Here is a 20,773-nt window from a genome sequence, read left to right on the forward strand (position 1 = left end):
TTTTTTTTTTGGTTTTTCTCTGGTACCGGGAACTGAACTCACAACCTTGCGCTTGCCAGGCAGGCGCTTTGCCGCTGAGCTAAATCCCCAGCCCCTCTTCCAGTGAGTTTGTTTGGCCCCTTTAACAAAGATTAGGTGGCTGAGTGTGTTTGTGGTTGTGGCTGTTTCTTCCAGTCTGTTCCATTGATCCTCAGGCCTGTTTTTTTAGCCACTGCCAGAGTGATTTTATTACAATAGCTTTGTAGTATAATTTCAGGTCAGGGATTGTGATTCCACCTGACTTGTCCTTGTTGCCCAGGATTGCTTTTGCTATTCTGGGTCTCTTCTGGGTCCAGATGAATTTAAGGAATGCTTTCTCTAGATCTGTGAGGTATGCTAATGGCAGTTTAATTGGAATTGTATTGAATCTGTACAACAATTTTGGGAGTATGGTCATTTTCACAATGTTGGTTCTTCCTATCCATGAACAAGGAATATTTTTCCATTTACTGAAATCTTCTTCAGTCTCTTTTTTCAGAGTATAGTAGTTTTCATTGAATAGATCTTTTACTTTTTTTGTTAGCTTGATTCCTAAATATTTCAATTTCTTGGATGTTTCAATTTCTTGGATGAAATGTGTGGATTCCTTAATTTCTCTCTCAGTCTGTTTGTTGTTTGTATACAGGAATGCTATTGATTTTTGGGTGTTGACTTTGTATCCAGCTACACTGCTCAATTTGTTGATTAATTCAAGGAGTTCTGAGACTCATTTTCCTAATTCATGAAATAGTGTATTCATTTCCTAGAGTGACCACAACAACTTACCACAAACTTGGTGGCTTAAATAACATAAATTTACTCTCTCACTGTTGTAGATGGCTGAAGTCCAAATTCAAAGTGTCAGCAGGTCCACACTCTTGCTGAAATCTGTATGGAATTCCTTCCTAGTGTCTTCTCACTTCTGTTGGCTCCAGCCATTCGTTGGCTTGTGGGCGCATCATTCCAGCCTCTGCCTCTGTCTTCATATGGTCTCCTCCTCTTCTCATCCTGTGTCTTTCCCTCTTCTTTCTCTTATAGGGACACTTGTCATTGGATTTAGGGCTCACTAGGATAGTCTAGGTTGATCTCATCTCCAGATTCTTAAGTCAGTGACATCTGCAAAATTATATCTTTTCCCAAATAGTATCTTTGAGGAGGGGGTAATTCAACCTACACAAATGGGAATCAGAGTTTGTTTCAGAGAGGTGCTGGGCAATTCCATGAAACAGGCATATGAAGTTGTCTAAGCCAGAATCAGTTGTTCTTCCCCTACTTCTTTGTCTGAATTTTTCTCTATTCTCATGAGGCTTTAGTACTACTAATTCACAATGAAGTGGGGGTGGGGGGTAAAGTTTTCTTCTCTCCCCTCCCTCCACTGGAGATGATTTCATTTTAAGTGAGGAATCAGAAGAGGGAAATTATTTTTCATTTTTCTTAGTCTCCCCCTTGCTGAGTTTTGGTTCCTATAGGCGTCATTTATTGTCTCTTCTCCAGGTGGGCTGCTTCTCTGCTCTTGTGGTCTCCAACCAGGACCTATCCCCGTCAAGTCTTCAGCACACACATGTCTGGAAGCTGAGGGTGGGGAAGCGGGCAGCGCTCCCCTCCCCTGGCCCCAACCATCTCCCACTCTGACAGCTCCCAGGGGAATTCCATCTTCAAAGAATGCCTGGATGCTTTTCCTCATCATCTCCTGGGTTTTTGCTGCAAAACAAAAGCAACCTCCCCGACCTCCTCCCTTCCCTGACTTCGCTTGTTGAGATGTGCTTGTCAAGCTGATGTTGAGGGGCATCAGCTAGAGATACTACTGGGGGGCAGGGGAGAGTGAAAAAGAAGCAAACCAAGAAGCAACTTGAAGGCCCCTATGCCCCTGGGGTGTATACATGTCCTGTCCTGTACTCTACTCTAAGCACTTCACGCCCCCCCCCCAGGCAGTCCTTTGTGCCTCAGACCCTGTCCCTGTGCCTTTGGGGCCCTGAGTCCCCCTGTTCCAGGGTCCTCGGTACCTCTGCCTCTCATCCCCATGCCCTTCCCTCCACTGCTTCCCATCCCCCCTCGTAATGACAAATCGATAGTAACTGCTTAAGTGCAGCTGTTCAATTCTCAGACTGTTGAGAGAGAACTTAATGTCCAAAGAAGTCCCCAAAGAACCACATGCTGCTTGAATTATGTAAAGGTGAGCGGAGAAGGGTGAATTTCATATGCAGAAATCCTTTCTAGCATTAAAGTTTCATGGGAAAAACTGAACCCTTGGACGCATATTTCTGGTCAAAGCTTATCTTCTTTCATTCAGCACACATTTATTGAACTTTTATTATGTACAAAACCACAGAGTATGTGCTATAGGGAAAAAAGAAACACGAATTCATCAGTCTCAGACCTTTCCTGCAGCTTCCCCCACCCCACCTGCATATGCCTTGGAACCAAGAACCTACTTTGAGATGAAACTATACCCAGATGAGCATCATATCATCCATACATCCATCCGTTCACCCAGCATATATTGACTGAGTGCCTGCTTGGAGCTGGTTTCCCAGCTGGGCACCAGAAGCCTTAAGCTAGTGTGGAGTGAGACAGCCATTGAAAGGAGACAGTAAGCACATTTGGAAAATGTGCTGTCTGGGTGGTGCTTTTTAAACTGGGTCTTGGAGGGCAAGTAGAGCTTGGATAGAACACTTATGTATGTACATGTGAAATACAAGGAGGTCAAGCTTCCTATCCCATTTCCTTTTCTCTCCAGAATTTATGTGCATTCCCAGTCAATCCCAGCTCCCTTGGGGAGCTCAACCTCACCATCTCATCCCTTCTGGGGTTGTCTTCTCTCTCTGGTTTATGTTGACCCAGTACCAACCTCACACTCTTGATTTTCATCAGATTCATCATATTAACACATTTCATGTTGCTGTAACAGAATCTCTAACACCAGGCACTTTATAAAAAGAAGCAGCTTATTTCACTCACAGGCTTGGAGGTAGGAAGCCCAAGATCAAGTGGCCCTGGCTGCAACACAACCTGGTAGAGAAGCAGAAAGGGAGACAGGCTTCTCACGAAAGCAAGAATGAGGAGAAGAGAGAAGAGCCTGAATTCCTTTGGAAAGCAGGGTCCCCAGGACCTAGCCACCTCCTACTAGGCCCTGCCTCTGAGTTGTTAGCATCTCAGCGCCGCCACCCTAGGGACCATCTTCCAGCACATGAACCTTTGGGATTCAAACCACATCTCAACTACAGCAGTTACCAATATGAAATATTTGTGCATAGGCAGCAGGTGACCTCGGGCCTCTCCAGGTTGGCTTCCAGCCCCAACTTGTATATCTAAAGAGAAGGCTCCATTAAATAGTGTCCCCACATGGGTCTCAGCAAGGAGAAGAGGGTGGCATGAAGATCCATCTCCCCAGGGATGGGGTTGGGGAATTTGTTTGTCTTGCTCGCTCTTCTGTCCTGAGGCCTAGCATGGAGCCCAGAATGTGTCTGGCACATGGTAGGGACTTGGGAATGTTGAGTGAATGATGCCACACACCAGGCCCCTGAGATCCCTTAAGCCAGAGACAAAGGGGGGGAGGGGCATTTTGCAGCACTAGCAAAGGCCACGTAGCAAGCTCCAGCATTATCCTCATTTAGGACAAAACCTAAAGCTCTTTCAGTCCCTCTCTCTCTCTCTCTCTCTCCCTCCCTCCCTCCCTCTGTCACACATGTGAAACTGGTCTCTTCTGTGTCAAGCACCTTGCTGCTCTTGCACCTGTTGCCGAGGCTGTTCCTCTGCCCACGCATGCTTCCCTATCACCTGTCATGTTCATCCCCTCTCCCGCTGTGGGTCCCTGCTCCAATGTCATGTCTGGGCTGCCCTGTCTTATTTTCCTCATTATATATATCATTAGCTGCTATTATCATAAACACTATTTGTGCACTGTCTCATCCCCATGTGAATGGTAGCTGCATAAGGCAGGGGCTGTATTTACTTATTTTTTGTTTACTACTGCAGTGCCTGGAACCATGCCCAGCACACAAAGGCCACCCCATAAATATTTGCTGTTGATTGAATGAATAGCAATGAATAAACATTGGGCCTACCCTAAGGCTTTTGAAATGAGTGGGACATCATGGAGGCCTGGGAGCAAAACTCTGCAGGTCCCTACTCAGAAACAAGTGCATGAGGGAAGAAGAGTAGAGACAAGGAGCTTTGAGACCAGAACAAGCTCTACAGAGGAAGATCAACCTGAGACCACAACCTGTCAAGAATGGTGGGAAGGTATAAGACCTCTGCTAGTCCATGTAGTGCCCTCGTATATGAAAAAAAGTGCCTCCTTCTACAGGGCAATGTAGCCTCGTGCAGGGGGTTCAGCATGCAGTGGGGGCTGGGTTTCAGCTGGCATGCAGCCCCTGTAGGCGGATCCCTTTTGCAGAGCATACCTCACATAACCCTATGTGACAGTCTTGTTGGTGACAGTCTGTTTTCACAATGGCATTTCTTTGCTGCCCAGTTCGAGAAAAAATAATAAGCTGATGAAGTTTAAACTCAGTGAACAGACTATCCTGAGGCCACCTAGCTACTCAAGGACAGAACTAGGATCTGAGTTCCATCCCATCTGACAACTCTGAGCTGGGACTCATCACCACATCCCCCCTTTACTAGTCCAACAGACACACTGCACTTTTTATTTTCCAGTTCTGAGGACTGAACCCAAAGAGTACTGAACGACATCCCTAGGTTTTATAAAAATTTATTCTATGATAAGCTAAATTGCCAGACTGGCTTTGAACTTGCTGTCCTCCTGCCTCAGCCTCCTGAATAACTGGGATTATAGTCAGGTGCTCAGTAGAATCTGCTTCTTGACAAGATCTTCAAGTGATTTCTGTATATGTTGAGGCTTAAGAAACTATATTCCACTACCCACTGGTTGTTCTCTCTGCTAATTTCTATTAAATTTGATATTGAGTAGTCTTTGCTTTGTGCATATGGAAGTCATCAAGTATGTATGGGGCCAGCCAGCTTGGGTTCTTGAAAGAGAATTGGGCATTAAGATACGTCTCAGTGGTTGTGTGATGCTGGACAAATCTCTCTCTCCTACAAGTATAGGTCCTTCTAATCTAGAGGTTTAAAGAAACAGCATAATGACCTAGCACTTTTGTGGAGGTCAAATGACATGATAGATGTAAAAGTGTCTTGTGCATTGTAAAATTCTACTCAAATGCAAAGGATTATTCCTCCTACATAGTATAATATGAGGACCCCTGACAGAGACCACTTATTTCTAGAATGCTACTTCAACAAATTAGAAGGAGGGAGAAAATGAATGGTCTGGGGTCAGTAGACTCCAATTAGCAGACAGGAATAGACACAGGAGTCCACAGATTCATTTAACTTGCAAGGGCAGCTAGCCGGAACCTGGGGCTTTCAAACAGGGCTCTGATTGTGAGGTTAGCTTCTCTCTGGGCAAGCCATGAAGAGAAGAGTGGAGAGAGACAGGTGGCATGTTGTCCAGGGAGGAAGACCTGTGACCATGTGAGTGTTCCTGCAGATAGACCGCTTGCTCCCCAGAGGGCTGGGACACCTTCTACCTCCATGCCCAGCCATGATCTGGCTCCCATCCTTTTCCCTTTGCACACGTTTCCTTTTTCTGTGCCCTGTGGAAGTGGCCAATAGCACTGGAGCCACTTGGCAGGCCATGTGCTTGGGGGATGCCTTTTGTTAGGGGAAAGCAGCTCAGACCATAGTGGGGGGCACTCCGCAGAGACCCCCAAGAGAGGGTTGCTGGACTCATCTGATCTCACTGCACACCTGCACCAAAACCAGGACCCACTGAGCATCCAGTGAAATCCCCCAAAATGGGTAAGTGAACAGTTGGTGTCCTTTGTCTCCAGGACCTTTGCTGTGTCATAGCGACACCTACCCTAACAATGCTGTTTCAAATTTAATCTCACTCATCTCTGCTGCTCTCAGTCCTCCTTATCTTGTTCTCTCTTCCTCTCTCTCCCCCTCCCTCTCTCTGTCTCTGCCTTCCTCCCATGTGCTCTTTCATTTTGTCTCTCTCTTTTTCTATTCATAATGTGTATCCTCTCTTCACATATAAATTTAAATTATAATTATATAATTTACTTAGTTACTGCTCTCTATCCCCCCCCCATAAGCAAGTATCTTTATCTGTTTTAATTCACAGATACATCCTTAAAACCATGCTTGGCCCACAGCAGGTGAGCAATATGTACTTCTGGAATCAAACTGAAATGACTGAATTAGAGAAAGTAGATAAGATTTTTTCCGGTTCTGCCACCGAATCACTGTGTGACCAGGATGCATACCTTCAGCTTTCTCATTGTGTACCTCAGCCTCTCCATTTCTCAGGGCACCCTCAGCTTCAATTCTGCAGTTTTGTGACAGTTATCTTGGGAGGTTGTTCTCAGGAGGTGGTGAAGAGAAACTACCGAGAAAACGAGCAGACCGAGGTGGGAGTTCTTGCTCTGACACTTCTCAAGTACTGAGACTTTTGATGAGGCATTTGACTTCCATTCCGTATATAATGCTCCTAGCACAGAGCCTGGCATGTCTTCAGAGCTGACTAAAAGTTAACTTCTCCCTCTTTTCGCCATCTGGGCTTGTATGTTTTGTGCCAAATGAGTCTCACTCACACCGTCACACAGCAATGGCCTGGAAAAGCTTTGTGAACTTGAAAGCGTTCCCCAAATGTAAAAGATTACTGTGATTACACGTAGACCAATCCCTGGCTTTCCCTAGACGTAGATGAAATTGAGACCATTGTTGTTATTTATACCAAAACCGTCTCGTGACTCACCAGCCTCACTGCTCATCAGAAATGTTGCACCTGACGAAACCAAATTCACATTGGGTTTATCAAAGTCTAATTAAAACTTGATCATCGTGTCTAACATGTTGCCTTATTATTTTGGCTTAATTAGGGTGATGAGAGGGGGCTGAAAGCAGCAATTCCAGCAGTGCAATGATGCAACATCTGGAGAGGCATGGGGTTTAGCCAGATGAGCAATTAAGTTGAACTACACACATAGCAAAGAGCTTTGCATCTGACAGCTGGCTGGCTGGGCCCTTCCCAATCCCAGGCACAGTGCAAGCCACAATAATATGCTCCCTTCTCACCTTCTGAAGTATCAGGAATTGGTCACACCCTTCAGAGAAGTGGGTAGCAAAGCCATCACTGTGGAGAAGGTGCTACAGTCATAGTTTTGAGTCCCTGAAGGAAGAGAAGAGGAAACATCCAGTGGCAAAAGGGAATGAATTCTTCCTTTGGTCTTAGAATTGGTCAACTGTGGTCATCATGCTGATGTGGCTGGGAGAACTCTGTCCTCTTGGGAATGTCACCATCCTTTTCTTTAGTTATGAATAACCTGAAACTGGGCACTTCTGTCTCTGCTCCGAGGAATGGGCAAGGATACATGAAACGAACATTCAAATACCTTCAGAAATACTCCCCCATACCAAAGCTAAGAAATGCTCCATTAGGTTTATTTTAATAGTTAACCTATCATAGCTGTAACAAGTAGCTATGACTTTCAAGGACCCTGACTCCTGGCTCCATTTCATATATGTATCAAGCTTTGAGTACGGGCCAGACTTAGTGATTTGGTTCTAATAAATTGAATGTAGATCAAAAATAAGGGATGCCACTTGGGGGATGAGGTTACAAAGATGGTGAGTTCCATCTTGCTCACTCACTGATGATGGCTCTCGCTTGCTTGCTGTGGTGGAACAAGCTGCCACACTGTGAGCTCCTCAGTGGAGAGGCCCACACGGCCAGGAACCCTGGGCTGCCTCTGCAGGCAGCTGGCAACAGTCACATGAGTAAACTTGGCCACAGGATGTCCCTTCTTACTCGACCACAGGTGACTGAAGCTCTTATCAACACTCTGATTAAAGCCAGTGACCTTTAAGTATAGGACCCAGATAAGTCCCACCCAGGCTCCTGACCTACGGAAACTGTGACATAGTTTGAAACCACTAAGATCTGGGGCAATGTATTCCATAGCAATAGAAAAGCTGTACAGACTCTGGGAAATACGACTCAAATACAAGAAAAGCTTGTTTATTTTACTTGTAACCATACTATGGAAGCAGTCACATTCTTGACAGCCTCCAATGTTGCCCTGATATTGTCTCCACACCAGACCATTGGAAAGGAATAAGAGCACGATTGAGCACATATGGGAATTTATTTTCTAACTTTTTAAATTGTGGTAAAATATACACATCATACAATTTACCATTTTAACCATTTTTAAATGTATGGTTCAGTGGTATTAAGCACCTCAATATCGGTGTGCAATCATCACCACTATTTATCTGCAGAACTTTTTTCTTAACTTTTAATACTGATGTAGGGGTCTTTTGGAGGACCAAACCTGGGAGTGGTGCACATCACTTCCTGTTGTATTGCAACGGCTCCAAGTTAGTCTCATGGATATAGCTAGCTGCAAGAAAGACTGGGAAATGTAGTCTGCCTGTTTAACCAAAAAGGAAAATATGAATTTTTGTTGAGACTCCATTAGTTTTCTGTTATACTACAACAGTACATAGATTTCAGATTAATACTAAGTCACTTTTACACGGCAAACATGTTAACTCAAAGACAAACTGACTCACAGGCAGCTCCTCATCCTCAGCCTTGTGTCTTCTCCCTCCTGTGCTCTTCATTTTGGAATCAAAGTCTTTTATCAGGCATTTCTTAAAAGGTACATGGCTAACGGTTCCCTTATATTTCCTTGAGAAACTTTGCAAAACATATTCTAAATATATCATATCATCATGTCATTGCTCACTGCATGAATATTTTGTAATATTTTTTTTGGTTTGGGACATTTTTCTAGAACCCAGGATTCTCTTCTTTAAAGACGCCTCCCAAAGGAAGCACCTTCTGGCATAACTGTCTCACCACACAACAATGGCCAAAGTGGATTTGGGGCCCTATACTAAATGGCATTTTCTCTTCCCTGGTGGGATGACAATGGTCCCTGAGACAAGGAGCTTACAGAGGCCCCACCCATCCCTTCAGAGGGTTGGCTTTTCTTGTCCAAGGCAAATGCTCTTTTGGAGTCATGTGAATCTTGCATTACCTGAGTTATAGCTGAGGTGACAGTATAGACCAGCTCCCTTCCTTAAATCTCTCATTTCTAGCATATTTTAGAGGCTGTTTTCATTAGAAAATGTCTATCAATGAAATAAAGAAGAAAGAGCAGAACCCCTGTTATCCTTTGCAATTTCTTTTCAAGCCTACATGTCTGAGTATAGAGTGAGTGGCTTTGCAAACTCGATGTCTGGGGAAAAGTCCATGTTAAGACCAAGTGACTTAGAAATTGTCAAGTGCACCAAACTTTTCATTTCTATATGGAGCTAGCTGGCGATGTGAGCAGTTTTAGATACTCAAGCTCTACTTGTCTGACCTTGGGCTATGGTATGGTGATATTTTAGCAACTGTTCTGGAATATATCAAATTATGGTTCTTAGCTGAGCAAAATGTACATAGTATGTGCTGTTTCCCTGCTTCCTGAGGCCATAGTCCCTAAGCTTCAGTCACTTGTAGTCGAGTGAGAAGAGTTCCACAGTCTCGCGAGTGGGAACTAATTACAATACAGCCAGTGAGAGTAGATAGAAGTGTGCAGAATGTGTTATGGTAGCAGAAATAAGGGTCCTCTAATCCATTTTAAGGGAAGGAGAAGAAATCTTAAGAAACTTCTTAAGGAAAGAATATCTAAGCAGAGTTGTAAAGGGTGAGTAGGAGTTAGCTGAGGAAAGCAGAAGGATAGACCATATAAGGAAGAAAAGTCGCATGAGTAAAGTTAGAGACATGAGAATATAGTATGTACTTGAAATTGCAAGTAGTCGGAGAAGGAAAGATAGTGGTGACAAAATAAGATTTGGAGTCTGAGCCACATGTGGTGCTGCAGGCTTGTAATCCCAGTGACTGTGGAGGCTGAGAAAGGAGTTTTTCAAATTCCAGTCCAGCTTGGGCAACTTAGTGAGACCCTGTCTCCAAATAATAAATAGAAAGGACTAAGGATGTCACCTCCTTGGTTCTATCCCCAGGACCAAGAACAAAACAAGCAAACAAAAAGCTGGAGTCTGAAAAGCCTGGATTCAAATCCCAGATCCAACAATTTCTTCTGTGTAATTATGGTCATGTTATCAAACTTCTTTGCTTCAGCTTTTTTTCTGCAAGCTGGAGTAATGGAAAAATCCAACACATAATGTAGTCAAGAGGTAAAGAGATATATATTGTCTTGATTACTTTTCTCTCATTGCTGGGACAAAATACCTGACACCCAACATTGAGGAAGGAAAGGTTTATTTAGCTCAATGTTTGTGGAGGTTTCAGACCATACTTGGCTGGCTCCAAGGCAGGGTGGCACATGGCAGAGGACAACAGTTCAGAGCAGTGGAAAACATTAAAAACAGAAAGAACAGAAAGGAAGGAGAAGCAAGAGCAAGCCTCTTTCCCTCCCTTATATTATATGCAAGCTACCCATCCTAGGATGGGTTGGGCATTCACACCCATAATCCCAGCATTAGACCACAAGTCAATCATAAACTCTAGAAGCCCACCTCATGACTGCATGGGGTTTTTGGGGGGGACATCTAGACACAAACCATAACATATGTGAAAGGAGGCAATGCAAACTATTGGCTCTGGGCCTTATACAAAGCTGAATAAATACTATTGCCCAGTAGGTAAAGGTAAATGTGAGCTTAGTTTTTAAATGCAGATTTATGTTAGAGGTGCAGTCTAGGAAATCAGCAATAGACAGAAAACCATTGAGGGCATAAGAGGGAGTAAAACTGCATCAGTTAGCTTTTGTTGCCTGGAAAATCACCTCAAACTTAGTGGCTTAAGACAAACACATATTTATTGTTCATGAGTTTTTATAGGTTCTATAATCTGGCTCGGGCTCAGCTGATAGATTAGCTGCAGTTGGCAGAGTTCAAATAGTATCAACAACCAGCTGCTGGGTTGGTTATTGCCTGAGTGACTGGATTAAAGTTCCCCCATCATCCAAGAGGTCAACTCAGGTTTGTTCAGACCGCAGTGAGGTTGAGGTTGGGAGCAGGCATAGTACTGCTTTGCTATATTCTTTTGACCAAAGTAGGTCAAGGCTAGTTCAGATCCAAGAGGTGGGTAAATGTACTCCATGTCCTGATAAGAAGAGTTGCAAAGTTACATTATAAAATCATAAATATGAGGAGTGGTAGAAACCTGGGACCATTTTTAGAAATAATATACCCCAGAAATTATCCAAGATTATGATACAAGAGAAGGGAAAAAACCCAAGCACACTAACTCTGTCATGCAAGGAAGACTGAACATTAGCCTCAGAGGCATGAGGAAACAAGGCGAACATGGTGTCACAGAAGGCAGTGGGAAGAGAGAATTTCTACACAGAGAAAGGCTAACCACGTCCAAGCTGCTGAGCATCCAAGGGACACAATGACCGAAGGGTGACCACTGAATTCCAAATGAGGGTTGGTGATCATGGTGGGGGAGAGTCATGGTGAAAGCAAGGCACTGCTGGTTCATGGGGGGAGGCCATGAAAATTGAAGACAAAAATGGGGTGACAATACCTTCAGAAAGTTTTGATAAGGAGAAACAGAGATCTTGTAGTACTAGCTGGGAGTAGAGGGAAGAATGGGTTCTCACCTGTTGTTGCTTTGTTTTGTTTAAGAATAGGGAGCCCTGAGCAAGTTTCAATGCACTTGTGAAGGAGCTGATAGAAGAGTGTTTGCACAATAGAAGGAAGAGGAAGAATAAATATAAAAATATCCCCAACAAGAGGGAAGGAATGAGATCCAGGCTGCAGTGTCACATTTATACAGAAGAAGGGACGCGTGACTGGAGAGAGGTTAAAAAAAGGAGAGTTTTATACGTAAGTGAGTTTTGCTGGAGGAAGGCTGAGAAAGTTTCCCTTTCTGCTAGCTTCTATTTTCTCTGTGGATAGAAGTAAACACGTTTGCTCAGAGAGAAGGAGAAGTGGGATGTAAGAGAGGGTTAAAAGTCTGCAAGAGCCACTGTGGAGAGTGAGAGAGCTGACAAGGGAAATAGAGAAGGATTGCCAGGCAGCATTGGGGTCCATTTGAAGTCAGAGACCATAAATTTAGAGTGGCACCAATGATTTATAGTGACACCAATCTGTGTAGATTTCAAGCAGTGCTTAGCAACCAGAGATGAGCGATAATTGGATTCATCCAAAGTTGGTGTTTTGCCAGAAGTTATACCGGGGGAACTCTGAGGAAGGGTACTAGTAAGAGAGAGTTGAAATGATAAGAAATGATATCTGGGCTGGATAGGGCAGATGTAAAGACAGGAAAGAGCTGATACACAGAGAGGAATGAATGCTGGTGCTGTGAATCAGCAAGAAGTCACTCGGGTTCATCTTTAAGGAATGCTTTATACAGTCCAGGCCCCTTAATGAGCACTGCATACTTCAGTATTTTTCAGTTTATTTTCTATCGGGTACTTACTACCCTCACTGGCCTAATGACTTATGACCCATAAAGAACTGGAAAGGGGAAGTGATCAGCAGAGATAGGACAGTAAGCCCCCTCTCTGTCCCTTCCACAGATGCTCAGTGAGTGAAGCCAAAGCCCACTCAACTGCCCAAACCAAAATATGGGGTGTCATCCTCAATTCCTTCATGTCTTGCAACTGCCTTCACCAAACTGTATTGGTCCCAGTTTCCAATATATCTCAAATGTGTCCCTTCTTCATCTGTGCTGCCATCACCAGGACTGATGCTCCATTACTGTGTCACTTGAACTTCAGAAATAGACTCCCTCCCGCTCTCCTTGTTTCATCCTTTGCCTCCTTAAATTCACTCTTCACGTAGTAGCCAGTTCTTCCTTTAGGAATATGAAGTAAATCATAGGTAGTCAACCCGTTCCCATTGTTCTTAAAATCACTTCCTTACCCCTGAATTCAGGCCAAGAAATCCTGTGACAAGGTCCTGCAATGACAGGGAGCAGAGCAAATGTGAAGGGCAGAAAAGGCCAATGTGGGTTAGAGAGCAGGTGAGCAGGATGTGGCGCAGGTGAGTGAGGCAGGGCCTGGACCATGAGGGCGCAGCGGAGGTCATGGCAAGGAACTGGGCACAGTCACCTTTTTAAAAGACCATGCAGGCCAGATTACAGAGACTAAAAGGATATGAGGCCTGGATGCCCTCTGCTATGAGCCCATTTATGAGGACATTGGAATAGTTCAGGTTGGAGTAAATGGCAGCTTGGACTATTTGATGTTGGAGATAGAGAACAGATATGGGTGTTATTTCAGCAGATAAAATAGAAGGCTTGGACCACATCTCTACCTATAACTGCTAGCTATGCCCTGCTAATTATTCTGAGGTCAAGTACTTTCTCAGGGTCGTTCATGAACATCAGAAGTCCAATACATGTTTGTAGAGCCGACACAATAGAGAACAGTCTTAGCCATGCACATGGACTAAGAGGAAAGCTCTGGTTAGAGAAGGAGAGACTGAAGATGCCAAGAAGAGGTAATTGGTGGAATGACGTTCCTAAGGAGGAGAGGAACATGGAATGGAAACACGATGAAGAGATCAGCCTTGGATCAGAGGAAATCTCTAGTATGGATTCTCCCAGGGGCTGGGATTATGCTGGGGAACACCCATCCCACCCTAGTAGTTAAACCAGTGGTTACTAGCTCTACTAGTCAGAAGCTCCCTTTTGACCTTCAAGATATACCTTGTTCTTGAAGACATAGCTATATTGTTAATATCCACCGATTGAGAAAATGCATAATGACAGAAGCTCTATGAATTCAGAAAAGATTTTAAATACATTTCTTTTGTGTTAATCCTAACTTTATCTACTCTCTTTTAAAATAGCATATCTACGTGTGAAATTATTTTTTTCCCTTAGAAAACGCCTGGTGCAATAAAGCTTGGCAAACCTGGATGCCCTCTACATTTTTCTCTTAAGTCTGCAGATTGTGAATCAAGATCTAGCCTTGACCATATTCTAAAATAAATTGATCACATCTATGACTGTCTTTCTTTCGAGTGGGAGGTTCTTAGAGAAAGGAGCTGTGCCCCTTTTTATATCTCTAGCACCCAGTATATGACATGAGACAGAGTAGGTTTTCAAAAATTCTGGTTGAGTGAATGAAAATAGAATTATTTTCCTGATGATTTTACTATTATTTAACTTGAGATATCCAGATGGTCTCATATATTCAGTTTCTTTAAAAAATTCTGACATTCTTTCCTCCCCGTGATTAAGACCATTTGAATTCAGCCCATTTCTTTAAGGTGCTTGTCTGTTAAAGCTGAGGGAGCCTGTCCTGGCTCAGGTTCATTTTTCTGTTTCTAGGCAGTCTTTAGCAATGCATCATCTTAGTAAAGTGCCTGGCTCATTCCACAGAGTAAAATGTACTAAATGTGCAGGCACATCCTGTCCTTCAGATGTTCCAGCTCCAAACTCAAATTTCTGCATTTGCACATGCTTATTTGGCTAAATGTATTTGGTAGGATTAGCTTAAGCCACTGCACACAGCTGACTTTTTATTTTGAACATTAATGTGGAGATCTGAAGGGAAGAATCACCTGCCTTTATGTGAAGGAAATAAAGAGGTATTTCTGCCTTTGACTCTTCAACTGGATCCTTTCCATGGGAGAGGCCAATGGAGACACCAAATCCCAGGATGTGACTCTTTAACTTCAAGCTGTCCTTGGAATAATGGAGAGAAAGTTGGCTGTGTGCTCCTGGGGGCACTACTCACCAGGAACAAATTGACAAATGGATTTGAAAGTTCAACTGCAGAGTCAGCTGCCATTTCACAGGTGGCCCCAGCTCACCACTGACTTAAGTGTGATTCTTCCAGCCACCAATTTAAAGCAGTGAAAATGTCCCACACGGGCAGTAGACAACGAGAATTATGGCTTTGGGTGTGGAAGAGGCTGAATGGTGGCCTTGAATAGACGGAACACAGAAATACACACACACACACACACACACACACACACACACACACACACAATGCTATAAGGTTGGGGCCCAAACAGACTCTTGCTCTGCTTCACAAACTCCCTTGTGCCCCCAGCCTCTTCTCCCAATGTTCCATTCATCTGCTGCCATTTTGAAACATAGCTATTATCTAAGGACACCACTGCTGTGGTAACCCTCTCAGGCAGAACCTGGTTTTTAAAAATAATTTTTAATTGTAAATTGAAAAATTACAGTTACATATACTTATGGGGTAAAAAGTGACATTATGACTTATGAATACAATGTATAATAATGAAATAAATAAAGCTAATTAATACATCTAGCATCTCAAACTTTTTTTATGGTGAGAACATCTAAAATTTACTCTCAGTGATTTGGAAATGTACAATACATTATTATTTATTATATTTACCATGCTGTGAGATATATCTCAAAGAAAAAATTTACTCCTCTTGCCTCATTGAGGTTTATATCCTCTTACTATCATCTCCCCATTCCCCCATCCCCAGCCTCTGTAACCATCATCCTATCCTCTGTTTCCTAGGCTTTGATTGCTTTCGATTCTACATGTAAGTGACAACATGTATATTTGTTTTTCTGTGCCTGGCTATTTCATTTTGCAATCCCACCCATGTTGTCATAAATAAGAGATTTTTTTCTTTTTAAAAACTGTATAGTATTCATATATATAATATTTTCTGTATCTATTATCTGCTGATGGGCATGAGTTGATATCATAACCTAGAGTTCATGAATAGCACTGCAAAGAAAAGCCCAGAACCTGATGGCTTCACTGCTGAATTCTACTAAATTTAACCAATACCAATCCTTCACAAACTTTCCCAAAACTATAAGAGGATGAAATACTTCCAAACTCTTTTTATAAAGCCATCAATACTCTGATACCAAACCAGATAAGGGTACCATAAGAAAGAAAATTACAGCCAATAAACTTGATGAACATCAGTGCAAATATTCTCAACAAAATACTAGCAAATCAAATTCAGCAACACAGTAAAAATATCATTTAATATGAAAAAGTGGGATTTATCCCTAGTGTATAAGGATAGTTCAACATATGCAAATCAGTGAGTATAATATATCACATTAGTAGAATTAAGGAAAAAGCCATATGATTATCTCATTAAATGCAGGAAAAGCATTTAATAGAATTCAACATCCTTTCATGATAGAAATAATTCAACAAATTAGGTATAGAAGGAATGGATCTCAACATAATAAATGCCATATAGATAAACCACAGATAACATTATACTCAACGGTGAAAAATTGAAACCCTTTCCTCTAACATCCGGAACAAAACAAGAATGCTTAATCTGACTATTTCTAGTCATCATAGTGTTGGATGTCCTTAGCAGAACAATCAAGGAAAGAGAAAGAAATAAAATAATCAAGGAAGAAATAAAAGGAATTTATCACAGTTTGTTGATGACAAGTTCATGTACATATTCAAAACACAAAAAAGTTCTAACTGTTAAACTTAATAAAGAGATGCAATAAAGTTGCAGAATACAAAATCAACATGCAAAATTTCAGATGGTATATTAATAAGATTTTATTTCCAAATTCCTTAGGACCAGAGAGGGAAGGACACTGGTATTCTTATTCCTCATGTCTGCTTCCAGACCATCTCTCTCCTTCTTTTTAAAAGTCACCAGTCCTTTGAGATTCATTGCTACTGCCACTGACCTGACCATACACCTTTATTCACTGCAGATTTATTTCTTGGTCCTCTGTGTCGCCCTATATGAGTTGCTGAATTCCATAACATACACACACATCACTCACCTAATACTGTTGTAATAGACTGAATTGTGACCTCCCTCCCAAATTTGTATGTTGACATACTAATTTCAGAATGTGACTGCATTTGGAGATTATACATTTAAAAATATAATCAAGGTAAAATGAGGCCAAATAGGTAGGCCCTGATCCAAAGTGACTGTTATTCTTGTGAGAAGAGGACACACACAAACGTGCAGTTGACAGAGAGCCATATGTGGACACAAGAAGACAGTCACGGTCATCTGTGAGTGAAGGAGAGAGGCTTCAATGAAACCGAATCTGCCCACAACTCTCAGCTGTCTAACCTCCAGAATGCTGGGAAAATAAATGTATGCCATTCTTGTTTGTTTGTTTAAGACAGAGTCTAACTATGTAGTCCAGTGTACCCTTGAATGCAATATGTAGCCCAGGCTGACCCCAAACTTGCCATGATCCCCTTCCCTCAGTCTCCCAACTGCTGTGATCCGGCTGTGCACCAGCACACCCGACAGTTTCTGCTGTTTGTCTCCTAGTCTGTTGTGTTTTGTTATGGCATCCACAGTAAATAAATGATCGTTTGGGTTTTATAGTTCCTCATTCACCAGTAACACTTTCTTCCACTCCAACTCTGATGTCCAAGTCTTTCCCTTTGACTCTACATTCACCCTATATGGTATTACTGCCTCCAAAATTTTAATTCCAATACTCTTTTCTCTAACTCCTGCTTACGATATGCTCACTTTCTCACACGCCCCTATAAACAATTTTGAAAGCCAGTATTGATTCCTGCTCCCACCCTCAATGTACAGTTTCCAATCTGCCTTCAGCCCTCCACTGTCTTCCCTTCCCTTCACTACTGAGATTTTGTAGCTCACTGCTGTACTTACCCTCCTAAAAAGAACCTCTCAATCCCTTGCTCACCTCTTCATTTATCATACCTTCATGGGAAGTTCTAACTACAGACAAACTCCATGCCTGTATTCAACAGGTTAACTACATCACACAACCAAGGTAACCAGCTTCCCTTGTTTTATTTTTTAATTTTACATCTTTCCTCACTGAGACTTACCTTAAGATGTATCATATTGTTTCCCCATGATTTTCTGTGTCAACCAACCTTCTCATAACTGGAACAAAATACACCTGGAACTTAAAGGAGGAGACTTTTGGGGAGGGGGGTGGTTCCCAGGTGATGCAGTCCATGGTCAGCTGTTCCAAGGCAGAAACAGCATAGCAGAATGGTAAGTTGGAGGAAAGCTGCTCATATCGTGTTGACCAGGAAGAAAAGAGAGAATGGAGGAGCAAGAGACAAGAACATTCCCTTCTGGATCACGCTCCCAGTGACCCTCTTCCTCCAGCGCTCTGCTTCTGAACACTAGACTTTTGGAGAACATTTTAGATCTAACCACAATTACACATTGAACGTGACCAACTTCTCTTGTTTTATGTTTTAGTTTGACCCCTTCCTTCACTGAGACTTACCTTAAGGATTATTGCATTTGTTTCCCATGAAAGTCAATTTGTCTTTAGAACACTCATCTATGGCTAGCAATCCTACAGTTGTTCTCTCAGAGGTCTAGTACGCCCTCTCTCTCTTCCAAACGTCTAATGCCCCAAGTCCTTGACTCCTCTTGTAGCAAAGTGTCTGAAAAGAGATGCCACATGTGCTCTATTCTTTGTTATTTCCGATTCCTCCCATCCTTGCGGTCTAAATTCAGCTTCCACACCCCAGCACTGACTGATTTTGTCAGAGTTACCAGCAATCTCCTTGTTACTAAATCCTGAAGACACATTCTTACCTCATTTTATTTTTACTCAACTCTTCACCGAACAGTCAACGATTCCTTCCTCAAAACACTCCCGTGACCTCACTCTCTTCAGTTTTTACCCATGTTGTGACCACTTCTCCATTTTCTCCTTCTCTACACGCCTTCTCTGAAGGCTTCTGTGTCATCCCTACAACTCACTTCAGATCTCTTCTCTCTCTGAGGTTTCCTCTCATCCATTTCCAGAGATTCGAATCCCATCAGAGGCCGATGGGTCCTGATTTATATCTGCAAACAAACTTCAACACTTTACCATCTTTCCACCTCATTGACCTCTCCAATTGATTCTCAGACTTAGGATGTTCAAATAGCCCCAGGCTCCTCTCCTCTCCGCACCCCACCTCCCAGTCTTTTCCACTTCCTGTCCACATTTTATTAAGTCAGAGACCTGAGTACCATCCCTGATTCTTCTTCTCTTCCAACAGTTCTGCCCACACCAAGTTCAACTCCATCCATCCCTTAAATATATTTTGAACTATTGAATTTTCTTTTCCCTGCTGCTGATACCCACCCATCCCAATAACTGTCATTTCTTACCTAGAGAGCTACACTGGCCTCTATTCTAGTTTCTCTGACTTGGCTCTTGGCTTCCTCAATTTATCCCTGACACAGCTGCTACAGTAATCTTTTAAAAACCACAAATTGGACCCTGGTGTTCCCCAGTTTAAAACCCTCCACAGCTTTCCATTACACTTTAAAAAAAAAAAAGTGAGCACTTCTAATCCTGGCTTAACTGGGCCTGTGTGATCTGGACCATATCAACTCAATGGTTTTCTCACTCCATTCTCTTTCTCATCAACCCTCTTCCAGCCCAACTGACCTTAACTTTCTCAAACAGAACAAGATTTTTTTGTTGCAGTTAGGCTTACTAGATCCTGTTCTATGTGTCTTTGTTCTTCTCCCCTCACTATGCATGACTAGATCCTTTTTATTCTGTGTCATGCTTATATTTTAAAAAGCACTTCTTAATTTGAAAGTAAAATTTATACATATTGAAATGCACAAATATAAGCTATACAGTTTTGACAATTGATAGGTATCTGTGTAACCCAAATCCCCATCAAAAATTCCTCTCATTTTCCCTCCCACTAAATCCCCATCCAATCCAGAGGCAAACCACTGTTTGGATTTTTTCACCATTTTGAAAACAACTTTCTCTACACTCATTAGTATAATATGAAATCTTGTGTGTTTGGCTTCTTTTGCTCAAAATAGTATCACTGATGTTTATCCATGTTGCTTCAAATACTGTAGCATATCTTTTATTGATTAGTGTTCTATTGTATAAGTATTTCACAATTTTTAAGCTTACTCTCATACTGATAAACATTTGGCTTATTCTGTTTGTTGTTATTGTTAGGAATAAATTTGCCAAAAGCAACTTTTTGAATGGATATGTGTTTTTATTTCTCTTGGGAAAATGCCTGGAACTAGAATTACAAAGTTACAGGGTAGTCCTAGGCTTAATTTGATAAGAAACTACTAATGATTTTTCCAAAATACATGTATGATTTTACAGTCCCACTAAGAAGAGATTAGAGTGCTGGCTGCTATACACTCTTAGTAATATTTTTGTTTTAGTATTTTGATTATTTTGTTATATTAGTGGCCACTAATGCCATTGTGGTTTTAATTTGCATTTCTGTGGCAACAAATGCAATCAAAAACTTTTTCAATTGCTCTCTGACCATTACTGTATTTTCCTTTATCTCTCCTTGAAATGCTTAAGACTTTTCTTAAGTCCTTTTACTATTTATTGGGTTGTCAGTCTGTTTTATTTTAGAGTTGTAGTTCTTTATATATCCTGGATACAAATTCTGTGTAAGATATATGTTTTGTGAATGTTTTCTCCTAGGCTGTAGATTGCCAATTCATTTTCTTAATGATGTCTTTTCATGAGCAGAACACTTAAATTTTGATGAAATCTAATTTATCAATTTCTTATTTTTATAGTCACTGTCTTCTATGCTATCCCTAAAGGATCTTTGATGATCCAAGGTCAAAATAGCATTTTATGTTTTTTCCCTAAAACATTATAGTTTCAGTTTACACTTAGTTCTCTATATATCCTGAACTGATTTTTGTATATAGTATGAGATAAGATTTAAAATTTATTTTTCCATATAGTCATCATTCAGTTGCTCCAGCATAAAATTGAAAGACTTTGGTTTTTATT

The sequence above is a fragment of the Chinchilla lanigera genome, unplaced genomic scaffold (genome assembly GCF_000276665.1).
Source record: "Chinchilla lanigera isolate Chin_1 unplaced genomic scaffold, ChiLan1.0 scaffold00051, whole genome shotgun sequence".
Lineage (NCBI taxonomy): Eukaryota > Metazoa > Chordata > Mammalia > Rodentia > Chinchillidae > Chinchilla > Chinchilla lanigera.